Source organism: Lepisma saccharinum, chromosome 26 (assembly GCF_977018435.1).
Source record: "Lepisma saccharinum chromosome 26, izLepSacc3.1, whole genome shotgun sequence".
NCBI classification, from domain to species: Eukaryota; Metazoa; Arthropoda; class Insecta; order Zygentoma; family Lepismatidae; genus Lepisma; species Lepisma saccharinum.
The window spans coordinates 24588142-24608949 of record NC_139254.1 but is presented as its reverse complement, the minus strand read 5'-3'; the positions used below and the strand labels follow the sequence as shown (position 1 = coordinate 24608949).

At 39.9% G+C, this 20808-nt stretch overlaps 1 protein-coding gene across 2 annotated transcripts in view; it reads left to right on the top strand.

The window, feature by feature from the left end:
- Positions 1-20808, top strand: part of LOC145979567 (peroxisomal leader peptide-processing protease) — a 606981-nt gene that overhangs the window by 211137 nt on the left and 375036 nt on the right. The window lies entirely within an intron of this gene.

Sequence of the window (20808 nt, the reverse complement as noted above, 5' to 3'; positions counted from 1 at the left end):
ACTGGCAGTTTTGCTGGATCTGGACAAACTTAAAATAGAACACTGACTGTGTCATGCGCATCATGAGTACCAGATATACTTGAACAATCTTGATGATCAAAATTATCAATGGCGGCGGTAGTGAAGCTGTTAGTATCAAAATGGCTTGGCAAAGGTGTGTTCCCATTTCCACTTGCTTGTATAGCATATGCTGCTAATAGCTGTCTTTTACGTAACACTTCATTGTAGCTCACGGACACTAATGCTCTGTTCATCCAGGTAATTAAGTCTCTACTTTTGCACTTATCATATACGGTATGACCGACCATGAGATGCAGTGGTGTTTGTTTCTTGCCGTGATGAAGAGAGTAATACAGTATTTGGAACATTATGTTTGCAGATACACATATTTTCCTTTCATTAAAGGTTGCACCATGTTCATCCTCAGTTTCTTCATCATTGTCTTGTGTATCAAGTTCGGATTGATCTAAATTGGAATAGTCTTCATTTGTAGATGATAACAGCAGGCCTTTGTTAATATTTAAAAACACAGACAAGAATGTTAACATTTCATCAGGCATCTCAGTAGCCTTCCATGACCTCTTCAGTTCTTCGGAATCACAGAATTTATCTGAAAGTCCAAAGTCAACTTTCTTTAAAGCCTCTCTGATGTCCTTTGCAGCTGATTTGATGTTATGTACTTTCCGCATACGTTTGACAATTTCATCAAACCCTAGATTTGCTGAAAAAACCACCAAGGACTCGTTTTTTTCTACCAGAAGAACTGAAGCTTATCTCCTCCCCATAATGTTTTTGCAGTCTCAATTTAACTTCATTGTTTCTAATTATATCTTCACCAGCCAATTCATTGATCAGATCACGGATTTCCGTTAGTGTGAAGCCATATCCTTCTTTCAACTTAGGGCCAATAATTTCATTTCCTTTTTCAAATGCTTCAGCTTTGGCTGAAATGGTTTTCTGTTCTTTTACATTTTTCATAGCATATTCATATTTCATTAAATATGCTTCTAAACATGCCTTATGGTACAGTAAGTCTGCACCAAAAACTTGAGTATCTGATTCCAGATCTGCCACACGAGTATAAACGTCATCTTGGAAATAGATTGCTGCAGATAAAAAAAAATTTGCTCGTTCAGATTCACTTATACGAAACTTATCCCGCATACCATTGTGACTTTGATGACCACAGACAATACATCGGATGTGTGATGGGCGTACAAATGACGAAGGAGGCTCTCGTGGCGAAATTGTTGACCTTGTTTTCATTGAAGTTTGTGCAGTTTCATTTTCATTGCTGTCAGGTTCTTCACATACTGTTATATCCTTTTCGGCCACTATTTTATCAAGAGATTTTTTTAAAGTATACGTTTTATAGCACTGGTTTGTCACATGATACACAAACATTTCTTCAGCCGCCACACTTTTCAGTCTTTTTGCCACTATGTCATCTCTTATGTCGGCTGCTTCGTGAATTCTTTTTCTACCATTAACTGTGGTAACAGTCTTGCTACTGTCCACAGTCTGACAAATAATGCACTTCTGCACATCAAACAATATATTTTGTTCTTCCTGTTGAACATCTGCCAGTTTAGTTCCTACCGGTATTCGTCTTTGCTCATCCATTTTTAATTAATGGTAGTTAATCTGTAAATAACAGAAACTATTATTAGAATGTTGAATTATATAATTCAGTTCTGACAGCTTTATTACCCTAAACATACAGTTAAGTAGGCTTCTTGTTTAATTGTGTAATAAATGAAAACAAAATTATACTCTTGTCCCTGTAATAGAGTCCAGTAGACATTTCTTGAAAACAAAAAAACATATTTTCTGAAATAAATAACAACCAGACAACTTTAGGAACCCTTTTATTCGATTCCTCACCCTTCAAAACATATATTTAGACACCAAAATTATGACTTTAACTGTTTCAGGAGCGGAAATAAAAGCAAAATATTGTCGGTGTCGGCCATTTTGGAAAATGGCGTCTAAAACACCCGGTCCAGAATATGGTGATGTCTACCCAAGTTTTTCTGACTCTCCTACATGTATTCTACTAGGTTCCATTGGATAGACAAATCATAAATAAAATTTTTACGGGACTCTATTACAGGGACTGGATCAATGCGCCTATACTAAAGTCGAATGGAAACGAAGTACAAGATTTCATATGTTTGTACTCCATTTCAAAAATCCAACCAACTCTGGCGCCTGAATCCACTTTCAGGATAATCCTCCGTGGAGTTGTGCTGTCCTGTGTGTGTCCTTGTGTGTGCTCAGACCTCTTTTAAGGCCTCAACTTTTAATAGATAAGTAGATTTTATAAGTATATTTTATCCTCGTTTAGTTTTGGATCTTGTTAAGTAATGAATGAAAGAGTTTTAAAAATTGAGTGACGAAATTTTAATGAGCATTTTTTATTTTCTTGTTTTTAGGTCTGTTTTCAAATATGTGACGGGCAAAAATACCCTACGCGTATTTGCTGATATGCCCATAAAAATAATAATTACAAAAAGGATCAGATTTTCCAATTTCTCCTCAATACTTTTCCCTTTCCCGGAATGTTTTGGCTCCCGCTCGTGGGAAATTTCCCTCTGGGGAACAACCGCGCTCGACTGGCATTGATGAGCAGACGGATGGATCGAGGTATTCTGCAAGGACTGTACCGAGAGCTCTGGGTACTGGAGCACACATATCTTCATTGAGGGCAATACCCTCGGCCTTCTTGTGAGGATGCGATTGGCTGCGATGTCTTGTAGGACATAAAGTGGCAGCAGGTTTTTCAAGGAAGCAGAAGGAATTCGCTGCTCGTGAACTTCTCTGGAGGAGAGGGTACAACGGGTCTCGCTTATCGCACAATGTCCAAATACCTTTTTCGTGTTCTGACATCTGGCTAAAATGCTTTCGTTGTTAGATCAGGCATACTTCTCTGAATGTTAGTGACTATGGTGCTACAATAGTATGCGATGTTAATTAGACATTATCCATTGTCTAGTGCTCTAGTAAAGGTCCAGGAACCCATAAATTCGAATGGGCTCTATTGGGTACCGGAACAGGACCGGAACCTTTTTTCTCGCACAATTTAAATTCGGTCCAAATTGCGTATTGTTTCATTTCAATACGGAACTTCGACCCTATTTACACTGATGCGGAAAGAATGTTCCTGGATCGTATTTAAATTGATCCGGAAAAAAAATTCATGGACCGAATTTAAATTGATCCGGGAAAAATGTTCCTGGACCGAATTGAAATACTTAAGAGATAAAAAGGTTCTTTACGGTTCAGAACCCATTTACGCTTGCAGATTTTCTCTCCTGGACCGAAATTGATTTTATTTTAAATTCCTGGAACTGTAACAACCCTAAAGTATACTTATCTAACACTACGCTTCGAGAATGCACATCATCTTTCGTCTTCAGGTGAACAGATTTCTTTTGCAGCTGGTGGGAATCGAACCTACGACAGACAGATTATACTACGAATCTGGTGCTCTAACCAACTTTTTTTATTATTTATTTATTTAAAGGCATATCCCTAAGCGATACTATCCCCCGTTATTCGCTTTTTCTCAGTTTTCGCATGCATCAATTTTTACTAAATTCTCTGTTTTCTCATTTGGACAAACACAAACATACAGGTCCTAACTGGGATTCGAACCCGGTTCCCCTGGCCACGTTGCGCCTTTTGCTGACCATTCCGCCACGGAAGGTGACGTACTAACCAACTACTCCACGGTGCCCCCTTTAGGTAGTTGGTTAGAGCACCGAATTTGTAGTAAAGAAAAAATACAAGAGGAACGAAAGAAATGGGTGTCGTAGGTTCGATTCCCACCACCCACAAATGAAATCTGTTCACCTGAAGACGAGAGATAAGGTTCTCTCTCGATTTGTTTGTTGGTTTGATTTGTTGTTTTAAGTCCACTTTATGCACCTCCACCGGGTATCTTACCCAGGACCCCTTGATTAACAGACGACGACGTTACAGGTGCTCTCTCGAAACATAGTGTTAGCATAAGTATAGTTTAAGGCACTAGACTTAAGCTAGCTTTAGCCGAAAGCATTTCCTTTAACATTTTTGCTAGGATAAATGCTATGTAAATGCTTCCAGAAATCTTATAGCAGGTAGCACTTTACACGAAACATTTGATGGAACATTTCGGTTAGCTGTTGAGATTACATTGTATGATACATACAGCAGGATAGACACATCGAGTTACACCATATATGGCAAGTGCACGGTGTTTACAATTGAAAAAACTAAAATATTCTTCCATACGTGTACAGTAAACGTTGTAAAGTATACATTTAATCAGCGCCATGCTTCTCTACCTAAAACCATTTAATACGAAGCCATATTCCTTTCGGTTGAATAATTATCGTGTTTTAAAAATGTGAAGTGATACGTTGTTCACATCTCACGCGGCCGCCATTACAACTGCACTCGTGACCTAGAGGTCGCTTCTGATTGGTTACGCTACGAAAAATGCTACGGACCGAGCCTATCCTTGAGAAATGCCATAACATTTTTAACTTTATACGGTAGCATTTTGGTCATGGCGTAAATGTTAAGGAAAATGCTTTCGTCTAAAGCCGTTTTTAGGCATGTTACGTTTAAACCTGTTAGCATAAATAATAAATTGCAGTGTATTTTTCGTAAGAAGCCTAACCTAACATTCAAAGCAATCCGCGCTTATGTCAGAAGACGATGGGCATGGCTTGACCGAAAAGGTGTTCGAGCATTGTGCGATCAGTGAGACTCTGGTAAAACCTCGTTTGTCGTCTTTTCGAGCATCGGCGAGGTTGAAGCCAAGCTGTCTGGCTGTGTAAGAATTTAAAATATTGACAGTTGGGATGTTAATAACGCCGTAAACTGGAAATTCCAGCACACTGACATACTATCCCTGTTTCTCCTCTCTTTTTCAAATATGCCGTCCTAGTAACTAATGGAATTTGGATGCATATAGTCTGCGTAATTGCATAGTTTTAGGTGAGCTTTTTGCTTGTGGCTGTTTCTAGTGCAAGTATGCCTTGCACGCCATCTCGGAGAGTGGTGGTGACCTTGATGTTTGTGCATCTGCCGTCTCTTCAGGGAATCCAATACTCTCCCTGCCGTTTTATTATTAGTATTATTTCATTTATTTTTACCGGGTTTGATACCCGGTGGAGGCACATTGTGATTCGGATCCCACTTTAAACTGTAGGTCCAGTCCCAATTAGCCTTACTGTGTATAAAGTGGACTTAAAACACCAATTCAATCAAATAAACCTAATTAAACAATCCCCGAGATCGGTCACGTAAGGTCGGAATTTTTGATACCTTGTCCCTGCGTAAAGTGGCTGTGGTGTTCACCAAGCCTCAAATAAATGGGCACTCGAGAGTAAAGGCGGACGGAGCGTGGTGCTGATCGCATCGCCTAAAATAATCCGAAATTGAGAATGTGTGTGGCCCTACCTCCAGAGTTCCCTATGTGTCGACCTCTGGGGCGGATGGTTAGCATAGCAACCTATGGCGTCAGTGGTTCCGGTTCGAATCCAGACTTGGACTGGGAGGTGTTCTTTTTGAGTGTACCTTCATCAAATTCATCATCTCATTATTCATCCTCATCGTCGCAATTAGCCAAACGTGGCAGAAAATCGACGCTAAATAGCAAAAATAGCTACAAAATACATCCTCACATCCTCCTATATTCCTTAATGGCACGATCGATGAAGGGTGTACGGGGAACTTGACCTACAGTTTAATGCGGGATCCGAATCACTATGTGCTTCCATCGGGTATCTAACCCGGACCCCTTGAATGCAAGGCGACAACGTAAGTCGTCTACATAACGCACTCACATAAGAACTATGTTGGCACAGTACATGTGGTACATGTGTACAGTCGTGGAAAGAAATACCTCCCCATAAGACTACTGGTATTAAGGCTCTACGGGAGAAGTACTTTTTTCCATGACTGTACAAACGTACAGTCACCGGCAAAAAAATGGGTCACCTGGATCCCGAAATATCCGCTTCCCTACCATGCGTTGTGGTTCCTAACTCTGCGGCCTTAAGCCAACTTCAGTACCAACTTTTCAAGAGGAAGTTCGGTTAACGCCACGGAGTTAGGCAACATATGTTACTCCATGCAGCGAAGCGGGTATTTCAGGATCTAGGTGTCATATTTCTATTGCCGATGACTGTACTTTAGTGTCTTAATTAAGCTGTGGATGTAACATAAACATATAACATGGATTTAAGTTGATTAAAACATACTCTGTATACGATACTTAAACTATTAGAGTCGAATTACTTTCGGAACATCCCCGGACTGCTCGAGTCTGTCTAGCGAGCCTAGTGGGCGTGTAGAACCTGAGCAAGGGGCTTAGCGATAGGTTCTGGGTTGAGATGACGTCAGCGGCTCGCTTGGTTAATTGGCTGCTTCGAGAGTTGTGACTCGTTGCGAAGCTTCAAATGCATAACTGTCAAAGATGTTACGGAAATAATCTCCCTCTACTTATCGACACATTCTTATACTCTTTAAACAGTTTATAGATTAGACTTGTCTTACGTTCCTTAGGTTCAATACTAAAAATGGTACTATATTGATTGTTTATGATCTATAGTTTTTTATATTTTGCGTCGTTCTTCTGTCTCTTTAAGCTAATTGCGACAATATGGATGAATAATGAGTAGGCTAGATAAAATTGACAAAGGGAGAAAGGGACACGCCAAGACTCGAACCTGGGAACCGTTGGTTGCGAGATTACGAGTCTAGCACTCAACATACTCGGCCACCGAAGCTACTAGTTTTATTATTATTATTTCGATTGTACATCAACGGCCTGATCCAGTACAAAAATTACTTGCACGCTCATACATTTTCGAACAGGTCCGACGCCCCCCTTCTTGGAAATTGGCATCGTAAATTTCAAGTTACAAAAAAATCAGAAAGTTTCGGCTGGACCTTTGGCACCCGAATGGGCGAATTTTTAATAAAAATCCTCTCTATTTGAAAAACTGCTGTGATATTCCAAAATATGAAAAATTACATCAGCTTAGAATTCCTTCTAGAGCATTGACGTGAATTTTCGTGTAGTTTTCTTTCACTGTTGTCTAGATATTATCAATAGTTTAATTGACTTACGTAATCACGAAACTATTGATAATATCTAGACAACAGTGAAAGAAAACTACACGAAAATTCACGTCAATGCTCTAGAAGGAATTCTAAGCTGATGTAATGTTTCATATTTTGGAATATCACAGCAGTTTTTCAAATAGAGAGGATTTTTTTTAAAAAATTCGCCCATTCGGGTGCCAAAGGTCCAGCCGAGCCTTAAGAACAGCAAATAAGTTCAGGTAGTTAATATTCGAAGAGAATAACCAAAGTAAAAACTGCGTGAGATAAAAAAAAAATGAGTGAAAAATGGAGAAACGAGGTTATGTTTTCATATTCCACAAATTTAACCAATAGTTATAATTTTCAAGATTCCAAAAATTAGAGTTTATTGTCAGAGGTTAAAAGAACATTAACTTTATGATTAAAGTTTCCCCTGACTTTTAAAGATTATTCCTGGACAAAATGAGTAAAATGTTAATAACAAATCTAATAACCATGCATTTCATTCCACTAACTGTATAAAATGTAATACAGACAGTTGTGCTGGATATCACTCATCTAGTGAATCAAAGGGAAAAGTCCCCCCGAGGGTACAACAATAATAATAGTAGTAGTAATAATTAATTATGTTCACTTTTATTAGTTTATTATATTTTTATAGTAATAATCAAAATCGTGATGATGATGATTATAATTATTATTACTATTGTTATTATTTGTACTATTCAAGTTTTTTTTAGTGGCCTGACCCTCCTAATAGAGTTTCTGGCGACGACCATGATTTGGAGTATATGTTTCTGTCGCTTGTGATCTTATTAAAGGAAATTGAACGAGTGCAGAACCAGTTGACTGCATAGAGGTGGTGGGGAGAGACCATGTGCAACACGCGAGCGTTGAGGAGACGGAAGTCACTTCCTCTTCCACCAATTTCTCTTTTTCTTTGTCGCGAAAAATTGATGAGGGCAAAAAGGACTCTTGTTGAAGGTTTCCTGTCCTCTTCGTCTTTCGCGGCGCCTTTGCTCTCATGGATAGATTGCGACGGGTTCACTTTCCGATGACTTCCGCTCTGTTGTGATCCGTTCCTGTGACCACTGACACCTAGCATTGATTTTCTCATACCAATGACCAAGGGCGTCGACTTTGCATATTTTAGAAGGTAAAATTCAACCCCCTTGGCCTCTTCTCACACATTGAGTGGTGTACCAACAGAGCGATACGTTGTAACCCCCTCATTTTTAAGATGGTGTCTCCTAAAAGCAGTGGTTGTCAACCTTCGTGCACCCGCGGCCAGGTATGTTGGTTTTTTAAAAGTTGACGCCCTGAACCCAACAATTTTACTGGTAGGTAGCTTTGATTATGTCTAGGCTTCTATCTTGACAAATATATATATATATATATATATATATATATATATATATATATATATATATATATATATATATATATATATATATATATATATATATATATATTAATTAGTATAGGGTGACTACTCACCGGAAATTCCTTGAATTCTAGGAATTATGCGTGCATTATTGGCTCCGGGAATTCTGCTTCAGTTGTGCTTGAATTTTTTTCCATAGACGTTAAAAATTGCAACTTTTATTAATCCAAATCCAATTGAATTTATACATATTTAATAATGCCCCAAGGAAAGTTTTTTTTACAGTTTAGCTTTTATTTCTATCGAGGAAGGAAAGGAAAGGAAAAGAAAGCTGCGTGGAAATAAAACAGAATTCTCTCAATCCATTTGGTTTGTAAGTTTTCTTTGCAGAACAACCTATCTGACACACGGAAGATTATTTCAAGATAATATATATTTTTGTCGATTAGGTAAATTTGAAATTCTTATACAATTAACAATTCCTCGTAGATGACTACATGTCGTAACATTTGCAACTTGTGTAGATGTATTTCTAGTCTGAGTATGCGAAATGGCAAATATAAACTGACTAACTAACGAACTATCTAGCTTTCTGGAACCCGAAGATTTCATGGGTGCAGCAACACAGGCCTTCCATCTGTCCATATCCTGAGCAAGATGTATATACTCTTTTCCATCCCTGCCGATTCCTTTAGGTCCATCTCAACATTATCCCTCCATCTTCGTCTTGGTTTTCCTACTGGTCTCTTACCATCAGGTTTCCCAACAAGGATCCACAGGACCTGCCCACCTAAGTCTTCTTGGTTTAATCATTCTAATAATATCTGGACATGAGTACAAATTATGCAGTTCTAAATTATGCAACCTTCTCCACTCACCTGTCTCCTCATTCCTTTTAGGCCCAAATATTTTCCTAAGGATCTTATTTTCAAATAATCTCAATTGATGTTCCTCTTTCAATGTAAGGGACCCAGTTTCCCATCCATATGATATTAAAGGCAAGCGCACCTTAAATTATGTGTGTGTTCCGTTCAACTGAATTGGAATTTTTTGATGCATTAGTATCGCACAGACCTTTTATATTGTTAATATATTTGTGTTGATGTAGAGAAAACATGTGCTTGTATACCCTTGAATATTTGGTAGGTTTGCCTTGAAAACCGGAAATTATACTTGAATTTTATGATGGTCCTAGAGAAACCACCCTATACTTAACAACGGCTGAATCTAATGGAATCTTTTAGTTTCCTCTGTCCAATGTCATTAAATTAATTCTGTAAGTGCTGATTTTCATTGTCATGTTCTATTTCGGACACCGAAATATTCCAATTAAGCAGAATATTTCCACTTCAATACATTTGTTGATAAAATTGCTGCGCAAACTTAATTAGCCGTGGTGCCCGTCCGTCAGCCTCCAAATTTGGAAGCGAAATGCAACGCGTTTGATCGTTCACCGCCAATATCACGGAACCATTTTCTGTTATCGCAGTGGAACTCATATTCGAGTAATCGAGTAAGACCCAACTATTAAAATTCAAATTTGGAATCTGCGGAGTGACGGTCCCCTCTCAGCGGCTTTGATTCCTCACCAGCACTGGCTATACCCTGTCCCAGCTAACTGTGGAGCAGGACCGCGCATAGCGGCAGAGGAGGAGGAGGGAAATCGAGTGGTGAAAGCGCTGCGTTGCCAACCGTACGGTCCTGATCGTAATGTACGGAAATTTCATGGCATGTACGGATTTACGGTACAGACCTTAGTTCGTACGGCTTGTCAAAATTTGCACTTGCTGTCTTATCCATAATATTTCCCTAAGTACGGCCAGTTTGCCATGTGCCTACGATATTATCGTTTTCAAAAGTTTGCAACGCTGCATAGCGAACTCCAGTTGTCCACTACGCAATCCCGTTTGTCTCAATGTTCATTGGTGGAGCCGTCTCGCGTCACTACTTGCGCAGAGACTTGTTCCCGTTCGCCTGGTCTACAGTTAGCTGGCACAGGGCTTAGAAAGGGTTTGATGGTCTACAGTTAGCTGGCACAGGGCTTAGAAAGGGTTTGCTGGTCTACAGTTAGCTGGCACAGGGCTTAGAAAGGGTTTGCTGGTCTACAGTTAGCTGGCACAGGGCTTAGAAAGGATTTGCTGGTCTACAGTTAGCTGGCACAGGGGTTAGAAAGGGTTTGCTGGTCTACAGTTAGATGGCACAGGGTTTAGAAAGGGTTTGCTGGTCTACAGTTAGCTGGCACAGGGCTTAGAAAGGGTTTGCTGGTCTACAGTTAGCTGGCACACGGCTTAGAAAGGGTTTGCTGGTCTACAGTTAGCTGGCACAGGGCTTAGAAAGGGTTTGCTGGTCTACAGTTAGCTGGCACAGGGCTTAGAAAGGGTTTGCTGGTCTACAGTTAGCTGGCACAGAGCTTCGAAAGGGTTTACTCTTTATCGCTAGTGAATCCCGAACGAAAGGTCATCATCTTTCCAGATGGTTGCCAGCTGGGGCTGCAACTTGCAAAGTTCAGGAGAACCTCTCGCGGCCCGGTACTAAAGTATTAATTTATGATTTTTCTGTGCATAATCAGGTGGATATTCACTAGCTGAAGAAGTCGCACAGTGAATTAAATTTGTTACGTAAATTTTTGAAGTGCTATACCGAGATTCTCGGTCTGGTTCTCGTCTACATTTTTATAATTCCGTCTCGGTCACGTTCGGTCATGCTTCGGCATCATCCGTACAAGCAATGGTATATTAAAAATTTCCACTTTGAGAGGAAATTCTAGTAACTACCCTTTAAGCACCGGGATAGTTTATAAATTACATAGAGACGCTGGAAATAGAAATTTTCCCGGAACGGAACGCTTTATTTTCGTTAACATGTTTTTTTTTTGTTTTTTTTTTGTGTTTTAAAATGTATTTATTTATTACGCTACTACAGCGACGAGTTTAACAACTAGTGAAATGACATGCTGCATTACAATTAATAATACCTATTAAAATACTTACATAAACATCAAATAATGCAAAATACATTGGACAGGAGTGTTCTGGGAGTTTCTTCTTTTTAAAATTTAAGCAGACGCAAATGGTGAATGGTAGCTCGCCCAAGAGGGGAGAATTTTTAATTTAATGTGCATATCCTCAATACTTTGTCATATTGCTTGATTGGTTGAGTTGGTGTTTTAAGTCCACTTTATGGACAGTAAGACTAATCGGGACTGGACCTACAGTTTAAAGTGGGACCCAAACCAATTTGTGCCTCCACCGGGAATCGAACCCGGGACGACGATACCACTGCGCCATCGTGGAGGCCACTACTTTTTCTTAATAGTGCTTTTTAAAAAGTCAATTTGTGGAAGTGAAAGATATTTCCATATTGTTATTTTGCGTGTGATCAAGGATTGGGTTTATTGTTTGACTGATTTCAAATTGTACTGTTGGCTTAATCGGCGCAAAGAAGAAACGACGACAGAAAAGCACTTAAAATCGGAAATTCATGAAAACACGAAATACTGCATATGGTGTCCTGATTGCAGTTCCAGCGCTCGGTACTTGCGTAGGCTACATAGGCGTCGTCAAACTACCTCGTGGCCGGGCACGTATCTAGACCCCTGGACCCCCCTAAATACGTCCTTCCTGTCCTTCAAAGCCGTATGATCACAATATCTTATTGTCTTCCAATAAGTTCAGAGGAAATTATACAACAAAAGATAAACGAATATATTTTTCATTATTTAATTTTAGTACTTGATAAGTCTTTCCGGGGGGGGGGGGGGTCTCGACCCCTACCTAAATACGTCCTTGCTCGTGGCAACAACATATGTTCATCTTTAGTGTAATCTTATATGAATTTTATCGTATGTGCTATTAAAGAGTACTAATATTTTAGTTCAAACTTAAAAGGAAAATGGCGTGAAATATACTTCTTTAAAAAATAACTAACTAACTCTCTAGCCTTCTTAAACCCGAAGGTTCATGGCTGCAGCAATACAGGCCTTCCATCTGTCTCTATCTTGAGCAAGATCTATATACTCTTTTCCATCCCTACCGATTTCCTTTAGGTCCATCTCAACGTTGTCCCTCCATCTTCGTCTTGGCCTTCCTACAGGTCTCTTACCATCAGGTTTCCCAACAAGAATCCTGTAAACTCTTCTTTCTTCTCCCATTCGTGCCACATGGCCTGCCCACCTAAGTCTTCTTGATTTAATTATTCTAGTAATATCTAGACATGAATACAAATTATGCAACCTTCTCCACATCCCTTTTAGGTCCAAATCTTTTCCTAAGGATCGTATTTTCAAATACTCTCAATTTATGTTCCTCTTTCAATGTAAGGGACGAAGTTTCACATCCATATAATACTACAGGCAAAATTACTGGTTTGTATATTTTAACTTTTAGTTTCTTAGATGTTAATAAATAAACTAACCAGAACGATTCGTTGCCATTTCTGACGAGATGGAACCAGAACTTTTCAGATTTGCGGAACGCCGTTCCGGTCCGCTCCGGAGAATTTCGAGCTAACCAAGACCAAAAAGTGGCAAGCAGAGGTGGGCACATAAACCAGAGGGTCAGTTCCCCTTCTCATCCCCTTTCAAATACCACCCAGCGTACAAAGAAGGTCTGGTAATGGAGGAAACTGTGAAGTTAGCTAGAGCGTGTGTCACAAACGCTCACTATGGAATCAGCAGAAATCATGTGGGTATGAATACACCGGGATTAACCATTCATCCCACTGTAAAGATAGGAACGCACTACAACTTGCACAACTGAGGAAGATCACGCGCGTTGTTTAAGTGAATGAACGGCACAGCGATAAACATTGTACGTATGCAACACTTTCCTGTAAAGTTCTTGGAAAGACTATGAATAGATGTCCTACAATTGAGTAGGCGTAGTCTAGACGAGTACGGGACAGAGTAGGCCGGAAACCATCTTATCGACTACGTTGTAGTTGAGTAATGCTGATGACTTATTCCCTTGCAACAGGAAGCGCAATACTGTTGTAGGAGTTGTTATCTGTAAAGCGTATTAAGAATGCGTACCTGTACGGATGACTCAAGTTCGATTCTTGACAGACCCTTAGCGGGCCTCACCGATGGCGTAGCAAACGTCTTCGTCTTACAATCAAGCGGTTCCGGGTTCGATACCCGGTACAGGGAGGCACGTAGTGTTTCGGATCCCACTTTAAACTGTAGATCCAGTCTCGATTAACCTTATCAATATAGCAATTGACAGATCCTTAACTTTATTGATAGTTTTCTACTTCAAGCGGATCTGGAAACTACTTAAGTCTCCTGCCTCGTATCGGCAGTGTTCTGTGTCATGTAGTGGATGGTTCCTATCATGTATGAATTGATTGAACGATTGAATTTGGTTATGTGACGCAATTTATACTAATCGCGACGAGATTGTATGAAATATTTTTGCTTTGGAGGTATGCTTCCAACGAATGACACAGATCACCTTGCAAAAATCAAGACGAGAACGAGATAATTCGATCAATTGATTGATTGATTCGGTTTTCTGCCGCTTTGGCTAATCGCGAAGATGAGGATAAGTGCTGATCTGATGAGATTGATGAAGGGGCACTGACAAAGAACACCTATGCGCAGGCCAGTAATCGAACCCAGGACCCTTGTAGCACGATGTGATAACCACTCCACCACGGAGGTCCACAACTGAGCTACCGCGGAATTACATAAAAAATCGCCCCGTAGTGACAACCAAAAACAGACATTTGCAGGTCCCGGTTGCAAAGTCGGTTCGGGAGTAACTCAGAACCTGCTGGCAGTCTTGGATTAGCATCCATGGAGCAGTAAACACAACTCCAACTTGTTTTAGTTTTTTAAGGTTTCTTGCTGAGACGCGAGGAGCCCGGGTGTCTGGGAGCCTCAAAGAGAGAGAGAGAGAGAGATAGAGAGAGTGAGTGAGTGGTGGAAAATGTCCAAATGGAAGTTCTCCAGCGAAACGCGTTGGCGCAGGTGCACGACTTGTGGCGTGGGAATGATTCTTCTAGACAGCGTGGTGAGAAGTCTCCTCGTGGCAAGTAAACACAACACGACGCTGCCAATAAGCGAGTCCCGTCGTTGAAAGGGCTATTAGCATCCTCTGGGACCTCTCCCCGACGAAATGAGTATGTTTTGTGGCAGTTCTCCTTTTCCTGTATGTCGTGCGAAACTCTGGATCACGAAGAAGATGAGTTTTCTTATGATCGGATAGGCCCTCGGCCATCTCGACAGCTTTGAACTGGCCGACTGGAGGCTGTTGATAAGTGGCGTGAGGTACAGTTATCTCTTGTTTAAAAATATGGATGTTAGGTAGTGAGATGAGTCCTAGGGCATACCCCAGGGAGGAACTGATGGAGCTGTACAGCAAAAATTAGAAGTTTGAGGAGAATATTGGGATATGTTGTGTATCTTGAAGATACAATCCTTGCCATTGTTATACGACCGTTCTCCATATTGGTTTACTGGATAAACTACAACGTTTGACATCTGAATACGATACCAGCAGTTTTGAATCTCGCTGCTCATGATCCTTCAGTGAAACGAAAGTGTCTTCGCATCTCAGCTGTCAGTGGTTTCGAAATTCCAAGATGCATGGCTCAAGTTTGTACTGGATTAGGGAAGAGTAATGCTGTCACACCCCCTCACAGAGAATACCACTTTAATAACTATGTCTCTAAATCAAAAATTTTGTTTCTGTTAATCATTCAGCATACCCATTTCTGTACAAATTAGCCAATTATATCCTCGTGATTTGTATCAACCTATGATAGTGTATAGCCTTCTTGTAACTCTACGTTGCCACATAGCGACTCGGAAACACACGATTTAGCCATTATTCATCCTCATCCTCGTGATTAACAAAGAGAGTCAGAAGAGCAACACAAAATTATAAAGATACAAATATAAATTTTCGCCCTACGCTACCACTATTCTGTTAGCCTTTACTCTGCCGAGGGGATCGTCAGAGTTTCGCCGAGGCCTTTGACGCGAATTTTAAATTCGTACACTTATTTGAGAAAAAAAATGTTATAACTCGTAGACTATTTGACCAATCTACTTCGGGTAACTTTTGTTTTACAGCTAAAACATCAGGGCATGCAACCGTGTAGAAATCAAAACGCCAAAGCCAATAAGAGGGGTGGTGGGGCCGCGGCCCCCAACTTTTAATGAAAAGAATCATAAAAATGGGGAGTTTTTCACATATTCGATAATGTAATGCACCCAGGAACATGAAATGACTTTCATTCGGTTGACAAAGGACCATTCTTTGAAAATAAGGCTAAAGTTTGCGTTTCCTTCCCAAAATAGCGGGGGAAGAGGGGACAAACTCCCCATTTGTATGATTTTTTTCATTGAAAGTTGGGGCCCACGGCCCACCCAACCCCTCTTATTGGCTTTGGCGTTTTGATTTCTGCACGGTTGCATGCCCTGATGTTCTAGCTGCAAAACAAAAGTTACCCAGAAGTAGATTGGACAAATAGTCTACGAGTTATAACATTTTTCGGTTTCGCAGAGACCTTTTGGCGCGAATTTTAAATTCGTACACTTATTTGACAAAAAATGTTATAACTCGTAGACTATTTGACCAATCTACTTCGGGTAACTTTTGTCTTGTTTTACCTTCTTAGGACTTGTGTAGACGAGACTTGAAGAGTTTTGCCTCGTATTGAGTATGAACAGTTTTGTCTTGAGACAAGGCTTGGAAGAATTTTGTCTTGAGACGAGAGTTGCGCATGAGTAGTCTCGTTTTGTTCTCGGTCTCGTCCGGTCTCGAGTCTCGAAATACACTGTATAAGCAACATGTACAACGTGTCATTGTACACACTTTGCACTGCATAGATTTCATTAAGGCAAATGATAGACCAGGTAAAAACAACAACACAAAGACAATCCATTTCTATTGATTTCAAGGCTGTCAAAGAAACGCTAAGGACATTGGAAATAAGGAGTAAATATGCGTCAGTGCTTATACTAGCATTCTAATCAGAATGAACGAAATCCAAAATTATCTGACTGTCGCCTTGCTGGCAAAGGCAATCTGAACCGATAACTGAATCCGATATCCAATTCTTCATTACCCGAATTACTTAGGATTTGATCCGCCAATCTCTACTGCGGAGTCACCCTATTGCGTTGCAGACAAAGCATTCTGCAGTATAACTGTTGCAAAATAGTGCAAAAACAAGTTAATTTATTCGTTCACAGTAGTTCCTTTGTTGCCACCAAAAGAAGAATGTCCTCCTCAGCATTCCTGGTAAAGATGTTCATAGAAATTCGTAGAACGCTGTGCAAGTAACTTAGACAACACTAAGATTTACAACCTTGAAATCTACATAGTTGTTTATTCATCAATTGCTAAAATTTATTCTTTTTTAAAGAGTACCAATCGTCTATTTGGCATTCCAAAACCCGAAGGATTCATTTGCCATATCAGCACAAAGCTTCCGTTTGTTCCTATCCTAGGCAGAAATCATTGAGTCTTGACCGTCCTTACCTACTTCCTTCAGGTCAATCATAATATTGCATTTGATCTTCGCATTGATCTTCCTGTGCCGACCTCCGTGGCAGAGTGGTTAGCACAGTGCTCTACGATGCCAGGGTTTCCTGGTTCGAATCCCGTCCTGGGCATGGGTGTTCTCTGTGAGTGTCCATTCGTCATATCATCACTCATCCTCATCTCCGCCGTTAACAAAAAATGGCCAAAAAAAGAACAAGTAGAATAAATCAAATCAATCAATCAACTGACCTTCCTGCGGCTCTCCTAGCATCAGATTGCTACAAATATCACTATTATATTATTAAGGCTGGCTGGATGAAAACTTTTTAGAATGTACAAGTAGAAATATAAAATTTATGCCCTAAAATATATACATTACAAACACAACACCATGTAATGTCCAATTCAGATTTCTGAAATGCTACAATGCCACCAGTTTTGAGTTACATGTGTGCTTTATGCTTTGCTCCACATTATACGAGGAAAGGTCAAAGAAAGAAGGTCCTTATTGAACTATATTATCCGGTTACATGAAGTTCAGATTCACACCACTAGATGACAGCAGAGTGCAGTCCTGCCGTCGTCATTTGCTTCACACAATCAGTTCATAAATAACTGCTGTTCGTAAGATGTTCAGTCTGTTAGGTAGATTTCATTTTGAAACGCACTAGACTCGAGCCAGACCTCTGGAGTAAGACGACAAAGATTAAACTAGTTTTAAAGGCACTGCTTATTTATTATCTCTGTGTTTACGACAATGGCACCTTAGTTCGAGTCGTGGTTGTGTCTAATTTTTTTGCTACGTGGAGACTGGAAAGAATTAGATTATGCTGACATTTTGGTAGGCTGATTTACAACTTCAAACTAATCCGGTGAAATCTATGGTGACTCGAAAGTATTGTTTCTTCTGCGGAAAAGTCTTTCAGATTGACACGAGCACAGATATCGAGTACCAGAGCGGAAGTTTGGCGCCAACTTATGTGGACCCGTGGTGCCCAGATTTGTCGTGTTGTTTTTGATTGATTTGATGATTAATTCGGTTTCTTTTTTCGCATTTCTGCTACTTTTGACTACTTCGAACCGCTGGCGTAGTAGCGCGCTGTTCTAACCGCTCTGCCACGGAGGCCGGCTCGTGTTGTTCTTGTTATTATTACGATATTTGTTGTGGTTCGTAGTGGAGTGCTTGTCGAAATCAGTAAATAAAAGATTTCTTAAAAATGTAAGAAATGTATTGTTGGTGTGCATTAACATCATGATATATGGGAGGGACGATTTATGAGTTTTTTAAAAACTTATAACTGAAATGTTTCAACCACCAATAGTGATAAACTTTAAGATGCATAGATTTTAGCCATGAAATTAATTAATTTTTTCCGGAAAAACCTGAGGTTAAATTTGAAACTAGTCTTATAATTATGTACTCCTCTCGCTGACGTAGAAATGACGTAGAAGAATGGATTTTATGGGATCAACTTTCCATTGGGGACCACAATCGCTTGAAGGTCAATCGAATTCAAGTTCGAAATGTTGGATGGCGGGAACACGTGCGTTCTTTCTTTTGAGGACACACGCGTCTTCGAAATATGAAGTAAAAAACGACCGACTCCTGTGCCATTCATAACGTTGCGAAATTTCTTTGCGTTATGACGTCATTATTGCAGAGGAGGGGAAGAACTCTAACGTTATTTTACTGTGCAATAAAGGGGGAGGGACAGGGAAAGTTCGAAAAATCTACGACAGGAGCATGTAGTGTAGCTGACCCAGTTATTGTACCAAACCAGGGCATCCTCCCTTCCTTTACAAAGATTTAAACGGAATATTCATAAGTGACCGAATGTTCGGCTGGAGAAGGGGTGTGGGGGAGGGGAGTTTAGGTGTAAACTGGAAATACATTTAATTAATTGTACCATTATATTGATAATCTCTTCGTAGCGATAAGGTCGTCGCCTTGTAATGAAGGGGTCCGTGGTTCGGTGGAGTCACATGGCTGTTCGGATCTGACTTTAAACTGTAGGTTTACACGCTTTCAAGCAGCACATAAGAAGGCGCTATATAATAATTTCTCAATAATTAATAGAACGTTTAAGTTGTTGAGTTGATTTGGTATTTTAAAGACCACTTTATGCACAGGTAGGCTAATCGAGACTGGACAGAAACTTTAAAGTGTGATCCGAACCTCCGAGCCAATATACAGGGTGAACCTAAAGAAATAGACAGTTTTAAAGTTTTACAGAAACAAAAGTTTTTAATAACATGGCTGAAATATATGATTGGAAGAGTATGTCTTGGCGTTTACATGCCTAATTACAATTGTTCTATGTGTGACCCTTTTCTAACACGACAGTTATCAATGCAATAGCCTCCCTGATCGCGCAGTGGTAGCGTCGTCGCCTTGTAACAAAGGGGTCCCGGGTTCGATACCCGGTGGAGGCACATAGTGGTTCGGATTCCACTTTAAACTGTAGGTCGAGTCCCGATTAGCCTTACTGTGCATAAAGTGGACTTAACAACACAAACTCCATCAATCAATCGACAGTCCAATTCTCCCCAAACACATCTCAGCATGTCGACTGACGTCAAGGTCGCTCACGTGATGCTGACGTCACTAAAACAAGCGAAACTCGGAGATCGAAAACTTCAAGACTTTCCCTGATAAAACACGCAGTTTTCGATTTACAAGAAAGCGTTTGATCTGTATATTTCTTTTTGGCTCACCGTATATAATAGTTTATTAATATTAGTTAATAATAATAATGTTAGGTATTATTTCATATCAACGGCGTGATCGCCCCTATAAAAGTTTTGACAGCGTCCATGTTTATGGTCCTTTTCGAATTGAAATCCAGGGATGAAGCTTCTAAAACCTTCCCAAATCCCGGTTAACATCAACAAAAGAAGATTGCTTAAAGTGACGTCATTCGATGAGTGTGGAGACATTCCATCTATTTCTAAATGGAAGAACAAACGTCCTTTCCCCTTTTAAACGCATGGCTGTTGTTTGTGGATGCAAGTGATGCAGAATCCCAAGAATTCCACTTTCGCGACTTTCTCCCCATTAGGATTCTGCCACGGAGTGTTTGTTCTTTCCTTCACTTCATTAGCGGAAACCTAGAAATCTTACTAAACCAGGATAGGACGTTTACGTAAACTCGGCCATTGTAAGTTTCTCTCCAGAAAATTCCCTCTTGGCGCGCGAAATCAGAGATGGATGGTCAAAATACTTTATGGAGTTGAAATTTGAACGAATTTCGGTACAGAACGACTCTTGTGTATGATGATGTCACCGTCAGGATGGCGTACAGAATAGGTGGACTATAACAATTGGGGCCCGGGACTTTATGTTTTCAATCCAATGCATTTTTACTTTGATTATTCTGTTCGAATACTAACAAAATGAACTTTATTTCTGTTGTTAACAATTAGAGTAAAAAACTTTCGGCTTTCTTGTATCCTTAAATGAACAATGTCAATTTCCAGGGGGTCACAGACCCGTTCGACCCCCTTCGCGACGCCAATACATGTGTGTTTGTGATTGTTCTTTTCAGGCACGTATGTAGAAATATATTTCGGGAGGGTCCAAACAAGGTGTCTCACAAATAATAATAATATATTTTTTTTAAATTAAAATAATTAAAATATGTATATTACTAATTAATATTATATTGTGATTATTACATGGATAGGTGAAAAGGCGGTATAAGAATGGAGATACAACAGCACGTGTTGATTGTCTAGTTTGCGTCTACTTAAGATCGACAAAATTTGTATAAAAACAAGTGCCCTGGCAAGGAAGTTAATGTCAAATAGATAAAGAATTGAATATTTATTGAA